Here is an 18,624-nt window from a genome sequence, read left to right on the forward strand (position 1 = left end):
AAATGGATGAGTTTGTGTCCTTTGTAGGGACATGGATGCAGCTGGAAACCATCATTCTTAGCAAACTATCACAAGAACAGAAAACCAAACACCGCATGTTCTCACTCATAGCTGGGAACTGAACAATGAGATCACTTGGACTCGGGAGGGGGAACATCACACACCGGGGCCTATTATGGGGAGGGGGGAGGGGGGAGGGATTGCACTGAGAGTTATACCTGATGTAAATGACGAGTTGATGGGTGCTGACGAGTTGATGGGTGCAGCACACCAACATAGCACAAGTATACATATGTAACAAACCTGCACGTTATGCACATGTACCCTAGAACTTAAAGTATAAAAAAAAAAAAAAAAAAGAAGTAAAAAGTTGGCCACAAATTTCTCATGGACCTAATTTCCCTTCTTTTGCTATTTCACTTCATCATGGTGAATTGCTAAGAGCATAATCATTATGAAGTACCTCGCCTTGGGCTGGCTGAGTGTTTTGAATATTGTTTCTATATCTAAATAGCAGAGGAATCTTGGGCAATTTACTTAGTATAATCTTCACTCCCTGTCCCAGAGCAGGTAGTCAACGGATTTTGCTGTGGACTCTTGTGATTTGTAGCAATATTTTCCCTCTCTTTCAAGGCCCACCCGACACAATTCCTTCATGTTGCACATTTTCCATTTTGGTGAGTGCCTTCTGGGGCACTCCAATGAGCAGTTTTTCATAGATTATTGCTTTAAGTACTTATTTTTTATTGGTCTTATTATTAAATAGCCTGTTACTATTGGTGTTTTTGAAATTCATCTGCCAGATAATTTATTATAATACTTTGCAAGTTTATGTTACGTCTCAGAGTAATGCTAAAGAGAAATGAGTTTTCATTGTTGCAAAAATTTAGTTTCAACTTCACAAAAAACTGACTAGAGAGGATATTAGCCTCTGAATTATCTGCTGAGAGAGCCTTGAAGCATCTTCCTCAGAGATCTTTCATAAATGGCTATGTGTGACCATGAAAATTTAGAAATGTTTAACTGCCTGGAAGGGAGAGGTGATATAATATTTAAACGATGAGCCAGATTATATCCAGTTGTTGCAAGTCTTCAAATCTATAAGGCATGTAGATTGATCAGCTTCTAATAGCATCCAAAATCTTGTGGAGTCTCATGTCCCATGTAATACAAGGACATTCCTCCTGGCCAAACACTGAATAAGGTGAAAGCATGTACAGGCTGTGAGAGGTGGCCTAGGATGCTCCATAATTCTCTGGGAAAGAAACTAATCCAGGAAGCTTCCTTCCCTAAGAGAATGTAGGGACTGTGTGCCTAAGAATAGTACTAGAGATGGTGTGTAAATAGTAAAACTGTTATCATCTGTTTCTTGGAAGAACTCTTTGCAGTGCAGTATATCAAGAGTTGTGAGTCTTCAGTCTAAATCATTGCACCTTGAGGACATCTCCTAAACTCTTTGACATTCATATTTCCCATTCTTAAGAATCAGTAACATTTTAGACAACTCCTGTAAACATTAAATTCTATAAATGCCTGAAACAATCTGTAGTGCTGTAGATTCTCTATTAAAGTTACTTGTTTCAGTCTTTCCATTTCGTGTCCCAATCATGTTGGTAATAGACTAGAAAATCATTGAACAGGCTCTCTAGAAAATAGAACTTGAAGTATGTCCTTCATGCTCAGGCGTTTAAAGTATTGCAATCTCAGGACAGTAGGAGGAGGAAAAACGAGATGCAAGCAAATACGACATAGTTCACAAGTAATTTGGGTGAACAGCCTTAAGAAAACACACACTATTGTTTGTTTCCATGGCACATTATCTAGGTAGGTTCTGTTAAGCTACCATTACAGTCCATTAAAGAAAGGAAGGGGCAAGGCGCAGTGGTTCATGCCTGTAATCTCAGCATTTTGGGAGGCTGAGGTGGGAGAATCTCTTGAAGCTGGGAGTTTGAGACCAGCCTGGGCAACAAAGAAGACCCTATCTCTACAGAAAATTTAAAATTTAGCCAGGCATGATGATGCACATCTGTAGTTCTAGACACTTGAAAGGTTGAGGTAAGAATTTTTCTTTTCTATTACATGTTTCTATTTTCCAAGTTATGTATCAGTTTTCAAAGTCAATTAATAAATATTAATTGATCACTAATGTGTATTCTTTAGAAAAAAGTACAGCATGAGAAAAATATAAATAGAAATCTAGTTTTGGATAAAAAAAGATAATTTAGAATAATATTAGTACAAATTTAGTAATCCAGATAACAAGCATTATAAAAACTGAGCTGAACAGAGAATACTGTGACCTAGAGTGACCAGGAAAGTGTTGGGCTTGACTTAGTCTGGGGACTATATCTAAAATGTATTAAGCAGTGATGAAGGAAATAGGCATGGCCACAGAGGCGAGGCCAATGTTGTGGGCAAAAATTAGATTGTGAGGAAGGACAGATACTATGTATTTATGGTTTCTTATAAACCAATATGGCTGATGAGATAAGCTCTTGTAATTAAGCTATGGAACATAGATTGGAAAAACAAGATTGGGTCAGATATTGGAAAGTTTTGAATGTCAGATTCAGGAATTTAAACATTTTCTTACAGATCATAGAGCACTGAATAAGATTTCAATGAGTTAATATTAAAAATAGCTAACATGTATTGGGTGCATATTTTATGCTGTCAATGGTCATAATGCTTCCTGTGTTTTAACTCACTGGATAATTTCAACAACCCCTACTCCCAAACAATGTGCCATAGTTTAAAAGGTCATCTTTTTAAATTTAAAAGCACATCTTTCCATGTAAGGCAAAAAAAGCAAGGACCACAGAAACAGAAATTCTTTCTGACTCAACTTGTTTCAAAACACACCCAGAAAACAAGTTCCCTTTAGATGGTCTCTAGTCTGATGATAATCTCAGCAACAGCAGAGCAGGCCTTAATTGCCTATGCCTACTTTCTATTCCAGTTTCATTGGCTTTTGTTTGATATTGAATTTAATTCTCTCAAACCAGAAAATATTCCCTTGTTAGTTCTCATCTCTGGTACATTATATATAGATGAAAACAGGTGAGATCACTAAATATCGAAGTGTTCGTCAATGTGATGAGTTTTTAAATTGTTTACGATCAATATATTCCCTATAGCATTTTTTTTTTGCTATTTCAAATAAAAAGTGATCATTGTTTATTTGAGGAATTTTCTTTCTCTTTAACGAAAATATAAAGTAAATGTTGCTTCAGTTCAGAAGCATTTTTCCAGCCACTTAGAGATTTGTTTTTAATTACTTAAAAATAAATGTGACAATGGCCGGGCGCGGTGGCTCACGCCTGTAATCCCTGCACTTTGGGAGGCCGAGGCGGGCGGATCATGAGGTCAGGAGATCGAGACCATCCTGGCTAACACGGTGAAACCCCGTCTCTACTAAAATACAAAAAAATTAGCCGGGCGTGGTGGCGGCGCCTGTAGTCCCAGCTACTACGGAGGCTGAGGCAGGAGAATGGCGCGAACCCGGGAGGCGGAGCTTGCAGTGAGCCGAGATGGCGCCACTGCACTCCAGCCTGGGGGACCAAGTGAAGACTCCGCCTCAAAAAAAAAAAAAAAAAAAAAAGTGACAAAAACATCAAATTGTCTAAAGTTTTATCATCTTTTGATTTATATTCAGTTGTTGAGGTTGGGTATGTGGAATGCCAAATCTTCAGAAGAAAGTGAACTTGGTGAGAGCCTGGAATTTTTCTGGACTACATCTACCATTTGAATTAGGAAAGGCCACGTCCATCTCTGAACATACATTCCCTTAATGGCAAACGAAGCTACTGGTGAGTGCTTGTCAATTGCAAATAATTGCTATTGGAATAAAAGAGAAAAGACAAACAGCTTGTTGAGTATAATCAAGTGAATCGTAATGAATATGCTGGGGTTTATTTTGCTAGACTAAATCTTTCATTTAAGTTGTCCAAAATGTATCAATAATCAATTCACATGGGTAAGTTCTTGAGCTGAAGCAAACACAGACATTTTCTCTCAGTTATTAACATAACTGAACTTGGAGAATTCTAAGCTCTGTCAAAGAATTATATTCATTTATGAAAGCAGTCAACAGAAAAACCTAGAATAATCATTTCTCACAGACTGCAAAGATAGTAAACAGCAGGCTGAGACTTTATGCAATATTGAAATCTGACCTATTTAACCAAAAAGTACAGTTGGAATCTGTTAACTCTAAATTTACAAGATTTAGCGCTCTCTAGATATCTACTAAAGCTTTGAAATAACTTTTAATATCTCCTGTCACTCCTAGAAGTATTTAATAAAAAGAAAAATGCCTATTCATATGTGCAAAATGAAAATAGAAACAAATGTAATCACATGGGAAGCATGAGGAAACAGAAGCAGTGAAGAACTTGTTCAGGTAGCCAGTAACTCATCTATTAGCCAACTTTTGTCTGTAATTTGATTATTCTTCTTAAACTCTTTAAGATTTTATATAAACCCAACACCTTCACTTTTTTGAGATGAAATGTACTTGACATCAATTAATCATTGTAAGCCAAACCACTCACTGGCCTTTACTGCATTCACATTTTTGTGCCAACACCACCTGTTTCTAGTTCTAAATATTTTCATAATGCCAAAATAAAATCCTGCACGCATTAAGCAGTTATTCCCATTGCTCTCTTCCCACAACCTCTTGACCACAATCGGTCTGTTTTTGTATCCGTGGATTTTCCAATTCTGCATATTTTATATAAATAAAGTCATACCTTTACTCTCTGGCTCCTTTCACTTTGAACAATGTTTGTGAGGCTTATCTACATTGTAGTATATATAACTACTTAACTCTTTGTATGGTTAAATAATATTTTATGGTTAAATAATATGCCATTGTAAATATTAATGTCCTAGGGGAACCATAACAAAATGTCACAAACTGGGTGTCTTAAAACACAAGAAATTTATTCTCATAGTTATGGAGACTAGAAGTCCAAAATCAAGCTGTCAGCAGGGCTATACTTCTTCTGAAGACTGCAGGGAAAAGTTCTTTCTTGTCTTTTTCTCATAACAAATGGTTGCTGCCAATCCTTGACATTCTTTGGCTTGCAGCTGGATCTCTCAATTTCTCCCTCTGCCATCACATGACCTTCTTCTCTGTGGGTCCTCTCTGTGTCTTCCCATGATCTTATAAGGACACAAATCACTGAGTTAGGACCCACTCTAGCACAGTATGATCTCATCTTTACTTAACTAATTTATCTTCAAAGATCCTGTTTCCAAAAATGTTCATAATCATAGGTACCTGGGGTTAGGACTTCTGTTCCTAGATTTCTGAGTGCTGAGTTTTGTCCAATGCCTTTCCTTTGTTGATTGAAATGATCATGTTTTAGTTTCTTTCCTCTCTCTCAGTCTACTAATATAGTGTATTACATTGATTGATTTTCTTATGTTGAACCACTTTAATATTTCTGGAATAAATCTAACTTGATCATTGTCTATAATTCTTTTAAAATATTGCTGAATTCAGTTTGCTAGCATTTTTTGAGAATTTAACATCTTTACAGTCAGAAGTAGGAAATAGTTTAACCAAAAAAAAAAAAAAAAATGTGAAAAAAGAGCCATAGAAGTAAACAGTGACCAAACCCGTCCAGTAGGCTCCAGAATTATGGTTACCATTGGAAAGGCCAGACCTGCTGGGTAAATACATACGTTCCCTTATTTAAGTTGGATACAATTAAACATTCTGTTTTTATTATGATTCATTTAATTCTAATTGAAATAGTCAACGTTAATCTTTTGATTACTGTTCGGCTGCATATCTTCAAGGTCATGTAAAATAATACTTTTCTATTGTAAATTAATGAATTGGCATTCACAGAATCTGAGACATTATTTGTTATCAGTATAACTAAGAGAAATCGATCTACTCTCGGTGATTGAGAAAAACCAGATTTCTGAGCCTACAGAAATAAGGAAGACATTGGATTGTAGTAAATTTACAAAGGTAATGCATTTGTAAATGGCACACTTTGCGGAAATAGATATATAATCCGTTCACCTAACACAATTTTGTCATGCATTGTATGAGCCATAGTTAGCCTTTGGATAGTACAACTATTAAATAGTGTAGTGCACAGAGGTTCCATAATCAGAAAAAAATGAATTCACAGCAGACTGACCAGCATCTATTTAAACTTGACCATTTACTGAATTTTTCTGAGCTTCTTTTTCTCCCTATGGAAAACAGACAAAATGATGCTTAAACTGTAAGACTGTTATATGGAATAAATGGAATGTAAGTTCCCAACAGTTGGACTTACATTAGGTTGTCTTTCGGTAAATACTATTTATCTTTTCTTCCATATTTCTAGGTCTAGCAACTGAACCTGGCTTAGTAGAAGGGACTTACCAGGATGAAAAGGCACAGTTTCAGTGCAGATTTCAGAATGTACATGTGTGTTAGTAAAGTGGCCAGTCCTTATTCTCCAGTACATATTTCATCTTTTCATTCTCCATATGTCTTTTATACCAGACTTGGTGGAATCACTTCTCTTCTTTATGGTTTTGTCAAAAGCAAATATTAATATCTCATTCACTATTCCATATAGAAGAGTATATATGTTAGCTCTCACAATAGGACCAGTATCTGAACAGTGAACATAGATCCCAGTGTGTGGTTTTAGCATATTGCCTGGGTCTCATTAAGCCCCAATAGCTATTCATGTTATACCAGTCAGAAACGCAGTACATGGTCCTGCAACCATAGCCAAGGATGGATACTCAGAGTTTGTCTTGTCCAGGTAAGAATACAAAATCCAACTCTTCCCTTACTTTATATTTTCTGTACTTCCGATATACAATCACTAAAAATGATGTTTAGCCACCTTCTCATGGGCTAATTTAAAAATGTGCTTCTCTAATAGCTATAAGGTTTAAAAACAGAGAGTGTAAAGTCACTTACTCAGAGCCTTAGGCATGTAAAATACTTTGATATTGGTTGTTTCCATCGTATCTTTGCCACTATTAAACAGATATAGAAATGGGTAGATAAGGGTCACTTTCTTTTTATTGTTGTTATTTTTAATTTTGGAAAGGGATCTAAGACCACACCATAATTTGAAATATTTACATTTCCGGATCTACATTAGAATGCATTTCAGATTAGGATTTCATAATGAAATCCTAATTTGTCTGTGTGTCTACAGAAGTGCATGGTATGTGTCATTGAGCACATGAATATTAAGAATATTAAGAATTTGAACCAGGTCCTACAGCTTGAAGCATAGTATAGCTTTGCCAGTAAATGTTATGCCTAATAATAAAGCTTATTGATGATAAATATTTGACCTTTTATCTAAATAGAAGTAAAGTATGCATCCTTGGTATAGTGTTCTATATTCTGTCTCTGGTTTCTTTTGTTTAAAAAAAAGACAAACTTGAACTAGTATAGGTAGAAGGTAAATTGTCTGGCTCATTGGTTCTGTGCTGGGCATCTTATATTAATTTGCCTCTCTATATCTGTTTCTGCCTGTATCTATCTGCTCTGTCCCCGGGAGACTGATCCATACAAACTGTACCAGTGGGATCTCTTGCTCTTTGTTCTCTTGTGCTTTGGAGAATTGTATTTTTCACTACGTCAATCATTAGCTCTGGTAAGGGCTTACATATTTGCATATATCTTGGACCCCTGCCAAAATTGATTAATCAGGGAAGGTCGGAGAGTCCCTTCACCCAAGGTCACTTGGGTATTTTTTAAAAATGGACCTCAGAAATAGATCCATCACTATTAGTAAAAGAGTCTATGGGACTGTGAGACTCTGGGGTTAACACTGTTTTTTTTTCTTGCTGTCTGGAGTAAGCAATAGTTTAAATTTTTTTCAATGAGAAGTAATTAAGCCCATATGATGGATAAAAACATATACAAGTCAGAGAAACAATTATCGGTAGCTTTCGGTTGGGATCCTAGTTATTGCAAAACACAACTGCATCCCTGAACTTCCAATAGTTACAGGTGTTCAGGACTTACTTGAAGATAATATTAGTCAAGATGCCAATAGGAAAGACATGGTTCCTTCAAGCCAGGTAATCGAGGGAATTGCAATCAAGTGACTATTTGCAAATATGAGAGCAGAAGGCATGGTGTAGCAAGAGGGGAGAGACACTGCCATTTCTAAGCTTGAAGGAAGAGGGGAAGGGAAAGATGACCGGAAGGCCGAGAGGAAATTCCATAGAGGAAGCTTTATGACTATACATCTGACCTTTTGTAAGAAACGTAGCTAAATCCAGTGATGCAAAGCATATGCTGACCTCACTGTCCTCATCTTTATAATCTCCTGCCAGTGCCAAAACAAAAGAACAAAGGGCAAGAGATCCCATTGGTACAGTTTGTATGGATCCGTTTCCTGGGCACAGAGCAGATAGATAGAGACAGAAAAAAATATCGAGAGGCAAATAAATATAAGACGCACAGCACAGAACCAATGAGCCAGAAAATTCACCTTCTACCTATACTAGTTCAAGCTGGGTTTCTATCATATGGAAACAGGAGCAGCCATGACTAGAAATTCTTCTTTCTAGTTTTTCTCAAGTGCCTGCTTTGTCCACTTCAATTATCTCTAACACAGGACTCATGCAAAAAGGGTAGTGATTAAATAGACAGGGTTAGCAGCTGATATATTAGTGAGTCAACTAACACATGAGAACCACTCTCCTTTTTCCAGAAAACAGGCAGTAAAGACAGCACGACTTAAAACAGTCTCTCTAAGCCAGTGAGACACCTGCTCGTTTCTGTTCTTTCACTCATTCCTGACAGCAATTAAATGTCTCCAAACCAGTTTTCCACATTGACAGGTCTGCCTATCTAAATCACAAAGGTTTTACTTGATTCCCTCACAGCACATTAACCCACTGCCCCACCATAGTAGATTCCAGGGGAGGTAAATCATGTAGTTTCTCTACTCTGAGGTCAGATATACACTTGCATATGCTTGTAGGAGAGTTTTGTATTTAGGCAATTTCACTCCTCATCACAGTCTTGTAGTTAGGCATAATAAAAAGGTGAAGTTATTTACTGTATTTTTTAATGGGAAAATTAAAGAAAATGGACCAATAATTTCTAATTCCTGAACTCTGGAATTCAACCAAAGCTAAAACAAAGTGAAACCACAATTTTGCCAGAAGGACCACCCTCCATCTGTTCCTGTTGTTTGTTTTACCCTCATTTATTTCTGCTGAGGAAGACTAAGACTGAATGGGTAAATGGAGGGAAACTTTCTCCTAAAAACAGCTGGATGCTGGCAGGGGTTCAGAGCAATCCAGCCATGCTATTGAACATAGCCATGTCTTGAACTCTGCCTCATTTTTAAAATAAACAGAGAAGACATCAATATCTGCTATTAGTACATGATCAAAAATGAGTAATAGAAAAATGAACCAGCATTTAGTAGTGAGATCATGGGAAAATATGGGGAAAAAAGAAAGAGGGAATTGGTTTTCTTCTTTCTGTCTCCCACTCTCTTTCTTACTTGCTTTCTCTTTCTTTTTTTCTTCTTTTTTAAAAGTCATATTCTTTATGTGTAAATCACTGATATGTGTTTGCAATAACATACTTTTACTAGATCTTGAGAACACCCAAATAAAGTATATACTATTTGGTTTTGGGGCAGTTTACTTGTACCTAGCCCAAGCCAAAGCAGGGCAGTTCAAAGCAAAAGCTGTAAGGATTATAGGTTTCCAGGGTGTCTTTTGTGAGTCATTGTGGAACATTTGCAAAAGACCACAAAATGAGATGGCATTGTATATTAGTTTGTTTTCATACTGTTGATAAAGACATACCCGAGACTGGAAAGAAAAAGTGGTTTAATTGGACTTACAGTTCCACATGACTAAGTGGGCCTCAGAATCATGGCGGAAGGTAAAAGGCACTTCTTATACGGCGGCGGCAAGAGAAAAAATGAGGGAGAAGCAAAAGTGGAAACCTGTGATAAACCCATCAGATCTCATGAGACTTGTTCACTATTATGAGAATAGCATGGGAGAGACTGGCCTCCGTGATTCAACTACCTCCCAATGGGTCCATCTCACAACATGTGGAAATTCTAGGAGATACAATTCAAGTTGAGATTTGGGTGGGGATACAGTCAAACCACATCACATTAGAAAGTGATGAGCATCCTCTATGTGTCAGGTACTATTCTAAGCACTCTACGTTTAATCCTTGCAATACTACTATGATTTAGCCACTATCATTCATGTATTCACCATAGAGGAAAACTGATGCACAGAGATTAAATGACTTTCTCAAGATAGTATAAAATAGAGCCATGGTTCCATCTTGTGCAGACTGAGTCCAGATAAATACAAATACTCTTTAGAAATTATAGGCATTGCCATTTTCCATAAAGAATAAGCTAGCTAAAGTATTATGATATTTCAATAGTCATCTTCTATTAAACATGCTTTCTAATGTTCAGAAAAGTTACAAATTATGACCATTGTGTATTTTAAAGACATATAAGAAACCAATGTTGTGATATTTCATATAAGAAGTTATGGAAATATTTAAATTCTAGTTATTCCAGTGCTTAATCCACAGCATGGCTTAAATATATTACAAATAAAGTTATTGAATTACATGTATTCTAAAGTTCCAAGGGATCTCACAGCTACTTCTGCGTAGAAGTCACAGTCTTAAAAGGTAAGTGATGTGTCAGAGATCAATACACAAGCTTATATTTTCTGTGAAATCTCGGCTTGATTGCAACCTAAACCTGAGACCTCCCTCCAATGTAGTGCAGTTGATGAGTGTATTAGTCTATTTTCATGTTGCTGATAAAGACATACCTGGGACTGAGCAATTTACAACAGAAAGAGGTTTAATGGGACTTACAGTTCCACCCATGTGGCTGGGTAAGCCTTACAATAATGGCAGAAGGCAAGGAGGAGCAAGTCACATCTTACATGGATGGTGGCGGGTAGAGAGAGAGAATTTGTGCAGGGGAACTGCAATTTTTAAAACCATCAGATCTCCCGAGATGTATTCACTATCATGAGAATAGCATGGGAAAGACTTGCCCCCATGATTCAGTCACCTTCTACTGGGGCCCTCCCACAACAGGTGCAAACTCAAGACGAGATTTGGGTGGGGATACAACCAAACCATATCAGTGAGTCATGACTTTCATTTTTATACATAAATGAACAGAGATTCGTTGATTGAATTCCATATTCAAGATCAAAAAGCCAACATCAGAATCACAAATTAACCCAACTATGTCTGACTCTAATTTGAAAGTTGAAAGTCAGCTAATCCGGAAATGTCCTTGAAATCATAATGATATCCAATTATTTATTTTAAAACTATGGAAGGTTTTGGAAAGTCTATCAGGAAAATCCAGTTCAGTTTATATTATTAACAGGACACTAAATATTTATTGACTTTATAAGGGTAAAGTTATCTTCAGTATAGTAGCAATTATTCAAGATGGGTCCAAACTTATCTCTCCCCTTGTCCCTGGCATATGGTGAAAAACCAACCAACCAACAAACAAAAAGCCTCTCATGATTCTTCTACTGTTTAAAGTGTATGAAGTTCGGTAGCACAGCAAGATGTACAAATAGATTTCACTTGATGAAGAAACCCAATGAAAAAATCTGCTAAAAACAACATAAAACTCTATGACAGAAAGATGCACAAGGTGCTATTGGAACACAAAAGTGAGGCATCCAAATAAATCCTGGAAAATTATAGACTTTGTAGTGTGGTGAAGTAATATTCAAGTATTCAAGTTGCCCAGGAATCACACAATATGCAGGAAAACTAATGTCACAATGTGTTCGATTTACCATTGATTCTCTCAGTACTTAGTAAAAGTGCCTATCTCAAAATGAGTGCTCAATAAACATTTTCAGAATGTAAGATGCAAAGTACATATATCTCTAAATAGATATTTCTTTGACCTGGGAGCACTATGAATACTTATACTTCTGTCACGCCCCCTTATACCACCTATAAAAGAAATGCTATAAGTATCTGAGTACACTTAAAAAAATTTAAAAAAAAAAAATTGAGGGGCAACTGCCTGGAGCTTTCAGAGTACAGTGTAGGGACACCAGGCATACTTTTGAAGGGGCCAGGGAAGGTAGTCAGGAAGTTCCTTTGTTCACTTATTTGTTCTACAAGCACTTAGTGAAAGTCTACTGCATGCCAGGTATTAGAGCACATCAGGATAAATAGATTATGATGTCTTAACTCCAGATAGATCTGATAGATGCTGGTGCTTCAGTGTGAATGGTCTTTCCTAGTCTTCAGGGCTTTTCAAAGGTACCGCGTTAGCACCTCTAGTTGGGAAAGTTTTTTTTGTTGTTGTTGTTGGTTGTGCGGAGCAGCACAATGCAGTCAGCAACTGCCTCATACTTAGCAAATGGCAATAGCACTTCCCACTCATTGGGCTAGCTAAAAATGCATATTGAATTTTGAAATGCCCTCTTCGTCAGGTTGATTTGCTTCTGGTTGAGAATTACATTTGGCAAACATAAAACCTATACCTTAGTTGAATTTAGAGATTTAAGCATCAGTGATGCGAGAGAAGCAGGAAGAGTATGGGAAGATATATCAGTAAGCGCTGTTGCTGCTGCTGCTCCTACTAAAAGCCAACACATGCCAAAGCCAGCGCATCCCAAAGCCAGAATACATAGAAAGTGTTGAACTTTAGAAAATGACATGCAGTTTAGCTCATCTGAAACCTAGTTTTCAATGGCAGCAGGTGCCAGAGGAATGATAAGTGGTGAAGAATCAGAATTTCACAATGGCATATACATACACACATGTATACATATGCACACATATTTATATATTCATATTATATATGTTATACATATGTATATTCTGTATGAACATGGCAAGTACCATTTATATACTTAATAATTATAGATGTTATGAGTGGGGTGAAGGACAGAGCAATAGAAGACAGAGCCTGTGGTATAACCTTCCTTTGTTCCCAGAACTTCATGGCCCGGGTATATAGTAGGTATTAAGACAATGCATTGAGTTGAATATCTTCGTGTCTTTTATTAGAAGCAGTTAGGGCCTTCTAAATTCCGAATTCTTTATTTATGATTCAACCACAGCTGGTGCCATAACCAAGGCTGTATCTATGATGATGTCTGCACATACTGTTATCATCCACTTTACCTGTGATCCAGGGGCTAGCATTTCATCTACTAAATAAATATCACTTTATTTACCAGGCAATAATATAAAATAAGCATCAAATTTAAGGGCAGTTGAAACGGGAGTATCTATATGCTGTGCCATTATTGTGGAATTATTAACTTTGCAATAGAGAAATAATTTTTTTCTTTCTTCAGTAACAATAATTTTAAAAATTAGACCTGTCAGTTAACAGGAGAGTGAAAAATGCAGGTGTTTTTAGGGGATTACTACTGTGGCTTATAGAGAAGTTGACTGAGAAGACTGTCAGTCATCTATTGAAATAAAAACTGTCACAGAAAAAGCAGTGCTAGTTCTATGAAATTTAATTTTTTGTTATTTCATGAATGCTAAAATTAGCAGATAGAGGAAGGTGTCATTTATTTACATTTATTCAGAGTATTATTTGTAGAAATATGAGTGTATATTCAGAGGAAAATTATGGAACAAGATTACTCTTACATTTTGCAGATGTAGTTTAATGTGTTTGTAGATACATGGAAATGTGTGAGTTTCTAGGAAGCATTTTTAATTATATCATTGTTTCTAAACATTTGTGTTTATAAGTGAATACATGTAAAATATATTTTTGTTTCTTAATTATGGACTATCCTCTGATTTCCCTTCATTTTTTAATAGCTGTTTTAATCTGAGGATTAAAGCTGAGGATTTAATCTGATTTCCCTTCATTTTTTAATAGCTGATTTAATCTGAGGATTTAACCTGACGATTCTAGCCCAAATTAAATTATTACTTCTTTTATTTATTTATTTATTTATTTTTTGAGACAGAGTCTTACTCTGTCACCCAGACTGGAGTGCAGTGGCACGATCTCAGCTCACTGCAACCTCTGCCTCCTAGGTTCAAGTGATTCTCCTGCCTCAGCCTCCTGAGTAGCTGGGATCACAGGCGTGTGCCGCCATATTCAGGTAATTTTTGTGTTTTCAGTAGAGACGGAGTTTCGTCATGTTGGCCTGGCTGGTCTCGAACTCCTGACCTTAGGTGATCCACCCTCCTCTGCCTCCTAAAGTGCTGGTATTATAGGCATGAGCCACCGTGCTTGGGGACCCACCTGAAATTGTATCTACTCCATTGGGCCAATAGTATATCCTCTGGCCAGGAATACACGTCAGTTTTTGCTCTTCTGGGACAATTATTGTCTTTCTTTTTCATTTGCCAGTATTCTAGCATTTGAAACCTGTCTCCTGATCGCATACCAGAAGTCTTGACAGTACAGTTTATCATACATATTATTTAAAATATGCAGTGATCTTCTACCTGACCATAACAGAGTCTGCTTTTTAAACCATATATTTATGAATTACAATGTTTTATTATTCTCGAATAAAAGTATTAAGATAATCCAGGGCCTGTTTATTTTAATTTATTTTTCTTCAGTAAAAATATTGGTTTAATAATGATGGATCCATAGAAAAAAATAACATAGTCTTCTGTTGTTAGATCTATTACATTTAACCTTAAAGATGTTATTAACATAATCAATTAAAGAGGCCTTGATTTGAATAAATAAATACATGTAAAAATTGAAAATTTACTTAGATGTGCTTCATGCTCATTTTCTTCTCACTAATAGCTGGAATACACACTGTAAGAGTAAACAATAAAATTTTGTAATCACAGTAAATTGACTGATTCACTTCAGCACAAATTTTATTCCAAATAGATATTACGTAATAAAATCAGATTAAATTTTAGCTAGGAATGGATCATTGTGGGGCCTTTTATTGCTACAAATCTGTGTGGATGCAACTTTGAAATGTACTGAGTAGTAATTTAAAAATCCCTCCAGATTACAATTTCCAAAGTACTAACAATCTACTTTTCAGGTCTAGCACAGTTTCAAGTAGGTTGGCTGTATCTCATTATAGCCGCTGTAGATAGAATCGTGCTATGGAGTTGTTGGTAATCAAAATAAAACATCCTAAGTCTTTACTTCTATCATGTGAAGGAAAACTGACATTCACCAAATACAAACCTTCCATGTGAGCAGTACATAACAAGACCCCTGCTTATTATCGTTTGTAATACCTACGGGCTCTGTAGGATCTTGTCAAGTACTCCCGCACCTAAAAAAAAAAGGGTATATGAGGAAATAATATGAAGCTAATAAGTATAATTTTACTTATAACATTTATCTTCTTATACATTTACATTCTTAAGGCTTTTTATTTTATTTTTCAACTTTGAACTTTTTGTGTAGACAATTTCTTGATTTATCAGCTAGGAAAAAGATATGGATATTTTTAATGTCTGGCATTCATCATAGTTCCTGTCGAGTTTGGTTTCTTTAGCTGCTTAATTCACTCTGGGGAGCCATTTCTATAGTTAATCAATCACTCGTCTATGTATTTCTTGGGTGGCTGTCATCTAAACACCTAAGAAATCAGACCGAGGGAAAACAAAACAGTGAAATAAACTCATCACTTCTCTTTGTTTAAAGAGGAAGACTTTCCTAAATATTAGGAATGTTTAAAGAGGAAAACTTTCCTAAATATTAAAATAGACCATATTGAAGACTGTTTCTGTGTATGCATGGGGTTAGTGAATATGTGCTAGAGATTAGATTAAAGAAAACAGAAGAGATGTCCAAGTATCTATGTGCAGCTATTTTGCTATGCTTTATTTTCACTCTAAAAGTCTTCTATTGCCAGAGACATTACCTGAATTAAACTTTATTTTTTAATCAGAAAAAAGTAGACTCGTTGCTGGAGTTAGTTTATCAGTGATACTTGATTTCTATTCCTTGTGGTGAAACATCAAGCAGAGGCATGAAGGTTCATGATGGCTGTAATTTTGTGGAGGGTGCAGGTGTGATTAAGGTGATACGATGCTGTCATTATTTGGCTTAAGGAGCTTATCACATTACGCTGGAATAAAATATATTTAGAAGAAAATGTGAAATGGCCAGTTGTTTTTCTGATAGATTATGGTAGTGGGATTTTCTTTTCTTTTCTTTTCTTTCTTTTTTCTTTTTTTTTTTTTTTTTGAGACAGAGTCTTGCTCTGTCACCCAGGCCGGAGTGCAGGGGCGCAATCTCGGCTCACTGCAAGCTCCGCCTCCCGGGTTCAAGCCATTCTCCTGTCTCAGGCTCCCCAGTAGCTGGGACTACAGGTGCCGGCTACCAGGCCCAGCTAATTTTTTGTATTTTTAGTAGAGACGGGGTTTCACCATGTTAGCCAAGATGGTCTGGATCTCCTGACCTCGTGATCCGCCCACCTTGGCCTCCGAAAGTGCTGCGATTACAGGCGTGAGCCACTGTACCCAACCGACGGATTTTCTTTATAAAAGAAAATAAGAAATAGGTTAATATTTTGGAAACGACAATAGTTGTAATGCAATTCTTTTTTTGTTTCTCCTGCTAATTAGCTGATTTTATTTTAAAACATCTTTGTTACAATGGCCTCATTTTTCAATGAAGTAGTTACATGTAATGATATTTAGTGTCCTTTGAAATACTGCAATTTTGGGATACATAAATCATATTCAAGAAAATTGTGAGTGAAAGCATTTGTGTGTGAAGAGATTGGTTTGGGAAGAAGTGATACCCATGTTAAACCTTTAATACATATTACTATGTTAGTTGCAGTTATTTTAATAGATAAATTTTTATGATCAAAAATGAATTGTTCTGAACCTAAATGTGCATCAGTGGTAGGCTGGATAAAGAAAATGTGGCACATACGCACCATGGAATACTATGCAGCCATAAAAAAGAATGATATCATGTCCTTTGCAGCAACGTGAATGGAGCCAGAGGGCATTGTTGTAAGCAAACTAACACAGGAACAGAAGAACAAATACCACACATTCTCAATTATAAGTGAGAGCTAAACTGTGAGAAATACATGGACATAAAAAGGGGAACAATGGACACAGGATTACCTGAGGGTGTAGGGTGGTAAAAGGAAGAGAATAAAAAATCTACCTACCAAGTACTATGATTATTACCCGGTAATGAAATTATCTGCATACCAAACCCCCAAGACAAGCAGTTTGCCTATGTAACAAACCTACACATATACTACTGAACCTAAATGAAACACTTTTTAAAAAAACGAAATGAGTGATTCTGTGTAACTGAATAAGAGTCAAGGAAATGTGCATAGGAATATATGCTTAGAATTGCCTATAACCTGGATTGTTCCCAGAGTGAACATCTCTAGCATAGCATCCTCATGTGCTTTTGCACAGTGCTTCCAGAAACTACTGGGTTTCAGAAGGAGTTGAGAAGAAGCAGTAAGACTAAAGAAGATGACCCCAATTTACCGATCATTTATGGAGAGTCCTAAAAAGAGGAATTTTGTATCCTGATTTATCATCTATGGTATTATGATATGTAGAGAGCCATGGAAGAAGGTATCAAAAATCATTTGGAAATCTAGTCTCATAATTGATAAGAGGATATTAATATAAACATAATTAATATAAACATAATTAATATAAAAAACATCTTATTTACATTTTCATAAATTTTCTCCAGGTACCTAGACTCTACTCTTAGCTGTTTCTTTGTTTTATAACATTTTTCAAATTATTTAAAATAAGAAAACAAGCATTCTTGAAACAAGGTTAATTTCACATGTGAAAAGTGAAATATTAAGCGTGCATTGCTCTTTAATAATAGTGTTTTCTGCTGAACGAAAACTGAGGCCTCACCAGTTTCAAAGTTATTGAAATATTCTCTTATATGTCCTGACCATTGAAAGTTCCACAGATGACACTAGTGCCTCGAGCACACAGGGCACCCTAGATCATAGAGGCAGTTAGAAAATTCCCTGCATGGGATACTTGAAGGCCAAAAAAAAAAAAGCTTGAGCAATGTTATATGGTGTTTAACATCCAGAAGTGGACTCTCAGAAGAAGATCCTTGCACAAGTGATTCATTGAGGAAGTTTTCACAGGAAAAACTCTTAAAGGAGAGAAAGGGTAGGACAGGGAAAAGAAAGAAGTCACACCAGGTGTAGGTCCGTTGACATGCTGCAGAAGTAGCTTCAGTCATGTTGCAGACTGAATGTTTGTGTCCTCCCGCCAAATTTATATGTTGAAATCTTAAACCCTAAGTTGATTATGTTAGGAGATGGGGCCTTTGGGAGGTGATTAGGTCATAAATCACCCATGATGAAGGCCTCATGAACGGGATTAGCTCCCTTATAAAATAGATCTCAGGGAGCTCCATCTTCCCTTTCACCATGTGAAGACACAGGAAGAAAACAGTAGCCTATTAACCAGGACATGGGTACTTCACCAAACGTCAAATTTATTGTTGCTTTTCTCTTGGACTCCCCAGACTCTAGAACTGTGAGAAATAAATGTTTCTTTTATAAACCATCCTATATGTGATATTTTGTTATGGCACCCTGAATGGCCTAAGGCAAGCCTCTTCCCACAAGTTAGCTATGTCACATGCT

The sequence above is a fragment of the Theropithecus gelada genome, unplaced genomic scaffold, assembly GCF_003255815.1.
Source record: "Theropithecus gelada isolate Dixy unplaced genomic scaffold, Tgel_1.0 HiC_scaffold_15886, whole genome shotgun sequence".
Classification (NCBI taxonomy): Eukaryota; Metazoa; Chordata; class Mammalia; order Primates; family Cercopithecidae; genus Theropithecus; species Theropithecus gelada.